General features: G+C 37.6%; 1 long non-coding RNA gene across 1 annotated transcript; it reads right to left on the bottom strand.

The window, feature by feature from the left end:
- Positions 1-2,784: 2,784 nt before the first annotated feature.
- Positions 2,785-7,609, bottom strand: LOC309639085. Its single transcript, XR_014251458.1, has 2 exons — positions 7,455-7,609; positions 2,785-7,121 (listed from the first exon to the last, which is right to left on the bottom strand). It is a non-coding gene; the product is annotated as an uncharacterized lncRNA (long non-coding RNA).
- Between the last annotated feature and the right edge of the window lie 2,143 nt (positions 7,610-9,752).

Raw genomic sequence — 9,752 nt, 5'->3', positions numbered from 1 at the left:
TTTTAGTTTTTTAAGGAACCTCCATATTGTTCTCCATAGTGGCTGTATCAATTTACATTCCCACCAACAGTGCAAGAGGATTCCCTTTTCTCCACACCCTCTCCAGCATTTGTTGTTTGTAGATTTTCTGATGATGCCCATTCTAACTGGTGTGAGGTGATACCTCATTGTAGTTTTGATTTGCATTTCTCTAACAATTAGTGATGTTGAGCATCTTTTCATGTGCTTCGTGGCCATCTGTATGTCTTCTTTGGAATAATGTCTATTTAGTTCTTCTGCCCATTTTTGGATTGGGGTGTTTGTTTCTTTAATATTGAGCTGAATGAGCTGTTTATATATTTTGGAGATTAATCCTTTGTCCGTTGATTCGTTTGTAAATATTTTCTCCCATTCTGAGGGTTGTCTTTTCGTCTTGTTTATGGTTTCCTTTGCTGTGCAAAAGCTTTGAAATTTCATTAGGTTCCATTTGTTTATTTTTGTTTTTATTTCCATTACTCTAGGAGGTGGATCAAAAAAGATCTTGCTGTGATTTATGTCAAAGAGTGTTCTTCCTCTAAGAGTTTTGTAGTGTCCAGTCTTACATTTAGGTCTCTAATCCATTTTGAGTTTATTTTTGTGTATGGTGTTAGGGAGTATTCTAATTTCATTCTTTTACATGTAGCTGTCCAGTTTTCCCAGCACCACTTATTGAAGAGACTGTCTTTTCTCCATTGTATATCTTTGCCTCCTTTGTCATAGATTAGTTAACCATAGGTGTGTGGGTTTATCTCTGGGCTTTCTATCTTGTTCCTTTGATCTATGTTTCTGTTTTTGTGCCAGTACCATATTGTCTTGATTACTGTAGCTTTGTAGTATTGTCTGAAGTCAGGGAGTCTGATTCCTTCAGCTCCGTTTTTTTCCCTCAAGACTGCTTTGGCTAATCGGGGTCTTTTGTGTCTCCATACAAATTTTAAGATGATTTGTTCTAGTTCCGTAAAAAATGCCGTTGGTAATTTGATAGGGATTGCATTTAATTTGTAGATTGCTTTTGGTAGTATAGTCATTTTCACAATGTTGATTCTTCCAATCCAAGAACATGGTATATCTCTCCATCTGTTGGTATCATCTTTAATTTCTTTCATCAGTGTCTTATAGTTTTCTGCATACAGGTCTTTTGTCTCCCTAGGTAGGTTTATTCCTAGGTATTTTATTCTTTTTGTTGCAATGGTAAATGGGAGTGTTTCCATAATTTCTCTTTCAGATTTTTCATCATTAGTGTATAGGAATGCAAGAGATTTCTGTGCATTAATTTTGTATCCTGCAACTTTACCAAATTCATTAATTAGCTCTAGCAGTTTTCTGGTGGCAGTTTTAGGATTCTCTATGTATAGTATCATGTCATCTGCAAACAGTGACAGTTTTACTTCTTCTTTTCCAATTTGGATTCCTTTTATTTCTTTTTCTTCTCTGATTGCCGTGGCTAGGACTTCCAAAACTATGTTGAATAATAGTGGTGACAGTGGACATCCTTGTCTCATTCCTGATCTTAGAGGAAATGCTTTCAGTTTTTCACCGTTGAGAATGATGTTTGCTGTGGGTTTGTCATATATGGCCTTTATTATGTTGAGGTAGGTTCCCTCTATGCCCACTTTCTAGAGAGTTTTTATCATAAATGGGTGTTGAATTTTGTCAAAAGCTTTTTCTGCATCTATTGAGATGATCATATGGTTTTTATTCTTCAATTTGTTAATATGGTGTATCACATTGATTGATTTGTGTATATTGAAGAATCCTTGCATCCCTGGGATAAATCCCACTTGATCGTGGTGTATGATCCTTTTTATGTGTTGTTGGATTCTGTTTGCTAGTATTTTGTTGAGGATTTTTGCATCTATATTCATCAGTGATATTGGTCTGTAATTTTCTTTTTTTGTAGTGTCTTTGTCTGGTTTTGGTATCAGGGTGATGGTGGCCTCTTAGAATGAGTTTGGGAGTGTTCCTTCCTCTGCAATTTTTTGGAAGAGTTTGAGAAGGATGGGTGTTAGCTCTTCTCTAAATGTTTGATAGAATTCACCTGTGAAGCCATCTGGTCCTGGACTTTTGTTTGTTGGAAGATTTTTAATCACAGTTTCAATTTCATTACTTGTGATTGGTCTGTTCATATTTTCTGTTTCTTCCTGGTTCAGTCTTGGAAGGTTATACCTTTCTAAGAATTTGTCCATTTCTTCCAGGTTGTCCATTTTACTGGCATAGAGTTGCTTGTAGTAGTCTCTTAGAATGCTTTGTATTTCTGTGGTGTCTATTGTAACTTCTCCTTTTTCATTTCTGATTTTATTGATTTGAGTCCTCTCCCTCTTTTTCTTGATGAGTCTGGCTAATGGCTTATCAATTTTGTTTATCTTCTCAAAGAACCAGCTTTTAGTTTTATTGATATTTGCTATTGTTTTCTTTGTTTGTATTTCATTTATTTCTGCTCTGATCTTTATGATTTCTTTCCTTCTGCTAACTTTGGGTTTTGTTTGTTCTTCTTTCTCTAGTTTCTTTAGGTGTAAGGTAAGATTGTTTACTTGAGATTTTTCTTGTTTCTTTAGGTAGGCTTGTATAGCTATAAACTTCCCTCTTAGAACTGCTTTTGCTGCATCCCATAGGTTTTGGGTCATGGTGTTTTCATTGTCATTTGTCTCTAGGTATTTTTTGATTTCCTCTTTGACTTCTTCAGTGATCTCTTGGTTATTTAGTAATGTATTGTTTAGCCTCCATGTGTTTGTGTTTTTTACGTTTTTTTCCCTGTAATTCATTTCTAATCTCATAGCGTTGTGGTCAGAAAAGATGCTTGATATGATTTCAATTTTCTTAAGTTTACTGAGGCTTGATTTGTGACCCAAGATGTGATCTATCCTGGAGAATGTTCCGTGCGCACTTGAGAAGAACGTGTAATCTGCTGTTTTTGGATGGAATGTCCTATAAATATCAATTAAATCTATCTGGTCTATTGTGTCATTTAAAGCTTCTGTTTCCTTATTTATTTTCATTTTGGATGCTCTGTCCATTGGTGTAAGTGAGGTGTTAAAGTCTCCCACTATTATTGTGTTACTGTTGATTTCCTCTTTTATAGCTGTTAGCATTTGCCTCATGTATTGAGGTGCTCCTATGTTGGGTGCATATATATTTATAATTGTTATATCTTCTTCTTGGATTGATCCCTTCATCATTATGTAGTGTCCTTCCTTGTCTCTTGTAACATTCTTTATTTTAAAGTCTATTTTATCTGATATGAGTATAGCTACTCCAGCTTTCTTTTGATTTCCATTTGCATGGAATATCTTTTTCCACCCCCTCACTTTGTCTGTATGTGTCCCTAGGTCTAAAGTGGGTCTCTTATAGCCAGCATATATATGGGTCTTGTTTTTGTATCCATTCAGCAAGCCTGTGTCTTTTGGTTGGAGCATTTAATCCATTCACGTTTAAGGTAATTATCAATATGTATGTTCCTATGACCATTTTCTTAATTGTTTTGGGTTTGTTTTTGTAGGTCCTTTTCTTCTCTTGTGTTTCCCACTTAGAGAAGTTCCTTTAGCATTTGTTGTAGAGCTGGTTTGGTGGTGCTGAATTCTCTTAGCTTTTGCTTGTCTGTAAAGCTCTTGATTTCTCCATCAAATCTAAATGAGATCCTTGCCAGGTAGAGTAATCTTGGTTGTAGGTTCTTCCCTTTCATCACTTTAAGTATATCATGCCACTCCTTTCTGGCTTGTAGAGTTTCTGCTGAGAAATCAGCTGTTAACCTTATGGGAGTTCCCTTGTATGTTATTTGTCGTTTTTCCCTCGCTGCTTTCAATAATTTTTCTTTGTCTTTAATTTTTGCCACTTTGATTACTGTGTGTCTCGGCGTGTTTCTCCTTGGGTTTATCCTGTATGGGACTCTCTGCGCTTCCTGGACTTGGGTGGCTATTTCCTCTCCCATGTTAGGGAAGTTTTCGACTATAATCTCTTCAAATATTTTCTCTGGTCCTTTCTCTCTCTCTTCTCCTTCTGGGACCCCTATAATGTGAATGTTGTTGCATTTAATGTTGTCCCAGAGGTCTCTTAGGCTGTCTTCATTTCTTTTCATTCTTTTTTCTTTAGTCTGTTCTGCAGCAGTGAATTCCACCATTCTGTCTTCCAGGTCACTTCTCCGTTCTTCTGCCTCAGTTATTCTGCTATTGATTCCTTCTAGTGTAGTTTTCATTTCAGTTATTGTATTGGTCATCTCTGTTTGTTTGTTCTTTAATTCTTCTAGGTCTTTGTTAATCATTTCTTGCATCTTCTCAGTCTTTGCCTCCAGTCTTATTCCGAGGTCCTGGATCATCTTCACTATCATTATTCTGAATTTTTTCTGGAAGGTTGCCTATCTCCACTTCATTTAGTTGTTTTTCTGGGTTTTTTTCTTGTTCCTTCATCTGGTATATAGCCCTCTGCCTTTTCATCTTGTCTATCTTTCTGTAAATGTGGTTTTTGTTCCACAGGCTTCAGGATTGTAGTTTTTCTTGCTTCTGCTGTCTGCCCTCTGGTGGTTGAGGCTATCTCTATTATGTCATGTTCTTTGAAACACAAAGGATTTTAATTTTGATAAAGTAGTATTTCTTTTTCCTTTTGTTGCTTGTGCTTTTGCCATCATATTTAAGAGTTCGTTGCCAAATCCAAGACTATGAAGATTTATCCCTTTTTTTCTTCAGAAATTTGTATAGCTCTTATATTTAAGTCTTTGATCCATTTTAAATTCAAAGTCTATTTTGTCTGATATTGGTATAGACACTCCTGCTCTCTTTTGGTTACTATTTGAGTTTTCTCACTGAGTTTGGAATTCCTTTTCCTATCCTTTCAACCTGTTTGAGTCTTTTGATCTCAAGTGAGTCTCTTGTAGACAGCATATAGTTGGATCATATGTTTTTACCTATTCCGCCAATCTCTATATTTTGATTGGGGAGTTTAATCCATTTACATTTAAAGTAATTACTGATTTAAAAAAAGACTTATTTCTGCTATTGTGCTATTTGTTTTCCATGTGCTCAAAGCTTTTTTGCCCCTCATTTCCTGCATTCCTATCTTTCTTTGTGTGTGTTTAGCTGATTTCTTACAGTAAAATATTTAAATTACTTTCTCACTTCCTTTTGGGTATATTCTATAGCTATTTTCTTTGTGTTTACCATGGGGATTACCTTTAACATCCTAAAATTAAAACACTCTAACTTGAATTTATACCAGGTTAATCTCAACAACATCCATGTTCTTGAAGCTAAAAGAGCGTCCTACTATGTCAATTCAAAAGACCTTCTCCAAGACACATTATAATGAAATTGTCAAAAATCAAGGGATAAAGAATTCTAAAAGCAGTCAGGGGAAAAAAGATTTTAACTTACAAAGGAACCCCCATTACACTATCAGCAGATTTCTCAGCAGAAACCCGACAGGCCAGGAGAGAGTGGAATGACATATTCAACATGTTGAAAGAAAAAAAAAAACCAACCAAAAATACACTATCCATCAAAGTTATCCTTCAGATATGAAGGAGAAATAAAGATTTTTCTAGGCAGACAAAAGCTGAGGCAGTTCATCACCATTAGACCTGCCTTGAAAGAAATGCTGAAAAGAATTCTTCAAGCTGAAATGAAAAGACAGTAATCAGCAACATGAAAACGTATAAAAGTATACAACACATTGGTAAAGGTAAATATACAATCAGAAAACTCTAAATCTGTAAGAGGAAGGTGTGTTAGCCACTTAATTATAAAGGTCAAAGGAAAAGAGTATTTAAAATAATTATAGCTACTGTAATGTATTAACAAACACACAATATAAAAAGACGTAAATAACGACATCAAAAACAAGAGTGGGGAGTAAAAAGGTAAAGTTTTTGTAGGCAATTGAAGTTAAGACGCTGTCAGCTTAAAATGGACGATTTAAATCTATGAGATGTCTTACGTAAGCTTCATGGTAACCACAAAGCAAAACCTAGAGCAGATGAACCAAAGATAAAGAAAGGGGAAACAGCACACCACCACAGAAAATAACCAATTTACAAAGGTAGGCAGAAACAGAGGGGAAAAGAAACAAGAGGAATACAAAACAACCAGAAAACAGTAATATGGCATTAGTAAGTTCTCAATAATTCTAAATTCAATGGATTGAATTCACCAATCCAAAGGCATATGGATAGATTTTAAAAAAAGATGCAACTGTATGCTGCCTACAGTAGAATCGCTTCAGCTTTAAGGACACATATAGGCTCAAAGTGAAGGGATGGAAAAAGATAGTCAATGCAAGTGGAAAGCAAAAGTGGGAACAGCTGCAATGATATCAGAGAAAATAAACTTTAAATTGACAAGAACAGATACTACACTTGATCTTAGCCAAAAGGCTGAGATGAAATAGACAAAGTAAACTTTAAGCTAAAATTACTGTCAAGTATAAATTTTACTAATATAGTCATTCCAAAGGACCAAGGAGCAGGGCAGTGGCTTTATTGAGAACCCAGGATTTCCGAGTGTCCACCATGCCCAGTTACTTTTAAATCATCACCACAGCCCTATAATTCACAGATTTAGGTGAAGTGACTTGCCCAGGGTCACACAGCTAAGTGAGAGTCTTCTGGGACCAACAGTAACTTTTGCAAAGACATCTCTTGCTATACTTAATCACTGCCACCATCTGACACTCACATTCTTTCTTTTTATACTATTCTGTTTCCTTGGGTCAAAGAATCCGACCCCTGAATTAAGGTTAAATAGGAATTAGTGGCAGATCCAAAGCCAAAATCGCTTCAAGATATTCTTTTAATTCCCCCAAGTAATGTCTTTAGTCACAAAAATATAGAACAATATAGAAAATTACAAATCAAGTGACCTTAGTGTTCACAGGCAAGCACTAATACATTTTAATGTACCATGATCATATTAAAATAGAAATAACTATGAAACATTTTCTTTCACATGCATTTATAAAAACATCTTTTTTTCAGAGCGCACATGGAGAGACATACTTATTCTTCTATTGTCAAACAATCTTAATTTTTATTTCTTGGAAATTACCTCATTATCGAGTTTGATATTTAGCATATTCCTGCTTTAGTTATATATTCCAAGCATTCTGTGATAACCAGAAATTGCCTAACATTTTTTTTTTTTTTTGAAATTCACGTTCTTTTATTTATTTATTTATTTATTTATTTATTTATGACTGTGTTGAGTCTTCGTTTCTGTGCGAGGGCTTTCTCTAGTTGCGGCAAGCGGGGGCCACTCTTCATCGCGGTGCACGGGCCTCTCACCATCGCGGCCTCTCTTGTTGTGGAGCACAGGCTCCAGACGCGCAGGCTCAGCAATTGTGGCTCACGGGCCCAGTTGCTCCGTGGCATGTGGGATCTTCCCAGACCAGGGCTCGAACCCGTGTCCCCTGCATTGGCAGGCAGACTCTCAACCACTGCGCCACCAGGGAAGCCCTGCCTAACATTTTTTATTGTGGTAAGAACACTTGAGATCTCCCCTCTTAAATATTTAAAGGCACAAACGATATTGTTAGATGTTGTACAGCAGATCTCTAGAACGTATTCCTTTGCAGAACTGAAATTTTATGGCTGTTTAACAACAACTCCCCATTTTCCCCTCCTGCCAGCTCCTGGCAATCACCATTCTACTCTCTGTATGAGTTTGACATTTTTTTCTTTTTTGGGAGGAAGGGGTCCTTTTTTTCAGCTTTATTGGAGTATAATTGACAAACACAGTTGTGAGTTACTTACAACGTGGTTGAAAAAGTACGTAAAACATTAAACTGGTTAAACTGGTTTTGCCTCCTTAAAGAGACTGCTGAATAATCAAACTGAAACAATACCAGCTTAAACTGGTTTTGCCTCCTTATATAGGCTGACTAATCAAACCTTGAGTTATTTTACAGAGACAGCACTGTGCACGTAGAAGGTGGGAACCCATGTCTCCAGCATGACCCAGAATCTTCAGTCTACAGAACTTAAAGAATAGAAATGTTGCCACCAGAGCCCTTTACAAAGCGAGGAGTCCTTCAGTAAGGAAAAGCTGGCTTCCAGGTGCAGGAGTAGCTGTTTCTATGGACTGATTCAACACTAGCCGATCAGCTTCCAAGTTTGAAGTTCCCCTGACTCCTTAAATTTCACCCCAAACCCTAGATCAAGGAGACAGATTTGAGAGCCTTGCCTCCTGTCTCCTTGTCAATTGACCTCACAATAAAGCTCTCTCCTCAAAACCCAGTGCCATAGTATTGGCTTCTACGCACATCAGGCAGGTAGCCCTTGTTCAGTGACCCGATGATTTGATACATTGTGAAAGGATTTCCCCCATCAAGTTAATGGGGTGGGAGTGAAAACATTTAAGTTCTACTCTCTCAGCAAATATCTGTTATACAATTCAGTGTTATCAACTGGAGTGAGTTTGACTATTTTAGATACTTAATAAAAGTGGAACCACGCAATATTTGTCCTTCTGTTACTGGCTTATTTCACGTAGCATGATCGAGCCATCCCACTCCTGGGTCTATATCCAAAAGAATCGAAATTAGGATCTCAAAAGAGACATCTGCACTCCCATTTTTATGGCAGCATTAGCCACAATAGCCAAGGTATGGAAACAACTTAATGTCCATAAACAGATGAATGGATAAAGAAAATGTGGCATACGCACAATGGAACACTATTCAGCCTGAAAAGAGGAGGCTATCTTGCTATATGTGACAATCTAAATATATTTATTTTTAAAGTAACGGAAGACTTCTGGTTGGGCCAAGACGGAGAAAGCCCCATACAACCTCTCTCACGCAGATTACAAATGAAACTCAAGATAGAGGACAAAAAGCATGCACTTGAAACTCTAAGAAGTGAACACTAACAGGCAGATGGGGCCTGGAAGTCCAAAGTTGAATAACAGCCTGTAACAGGGTGATTATGGTGGTTTTTTTCCTGCCTCTGTCTCCCAGCTTACGCAAGGCGTGCAAAGTCCAGCAGCAGCTGAAAGTTAAAACCGTGGGATCAACCCTTTATTTCAAGGCAGACAAGTGAGAAAGTGGGGGGCTTGCATGTTGAGGAGTGAGGGGGTCATCCCCATTTGATTTTTTCTCCCCAGTTACCACATCTCCCCTGCAACCTCAGTGATGGCAGAGACCTTCACTGAGAAATGACCTGTGTCTCTGGACAAAGGAACAGGTAAAGAGGCTCCTATTGTCTGAAGAGTGTGGGGGAATGCCTGTTATTTTCCTTTCTTTTCTCTTGCTATTTCACCTGAAAGGTCAACCTGGCCATATGGAACTACATGACAGCATGGAGGCTGAAACACTTTGAGGAACATGTAGGAGGGGTCCCTGAAGCCTGAGAATGTGGGTAGAAGCCCAAAGAGGAGAGAGCTAGAGGAGGAGACTATTTAAGTCTGTGTATGAGCCAACATAAGTCCTGGGATCCCCCTGAGCCTCATGCACAGACAGACCCAACGAGGCAGAGTAGAGGCTTGCAGAAGTGAACTACAGTATAAACTGCCACTCAATTCCCAGATTAACCCCTGAGTGGTACGTGCACCATGTGGACACAAACAGCACAGCAGTGTCCTGAAAACTGCACCAAGACTGGAACAACTCAGAAGACAAGGCACAATACGTGTTTGACTTACTGTTCATGAATTGCTTCATAAAAACAACAGAAAAAGAAAAAGTAACAATCTCTGGAGGATTTTAATAGGAACCGGAGTCTCGAAACAGAATAAGCAAACTTTCCAGGATACCACCCA

This window comes from Balaenoptera physalus (assembly GCF_965194825.1).
Source record: "Balaenoptera physalus genome assembly, chromosome: 12".
NCBI classification, from domain to species: Eukaryota; Metazoa; Chordata; class Mammalia; order Artiodactyla; family Balaenopteridae; genus Balaenoptera; species Balaenoptera physalus.
Note: the sequence above shows the minus strand (reverse complement) of the source record. Positions and strands in the feature narration are given on the sequence as shown.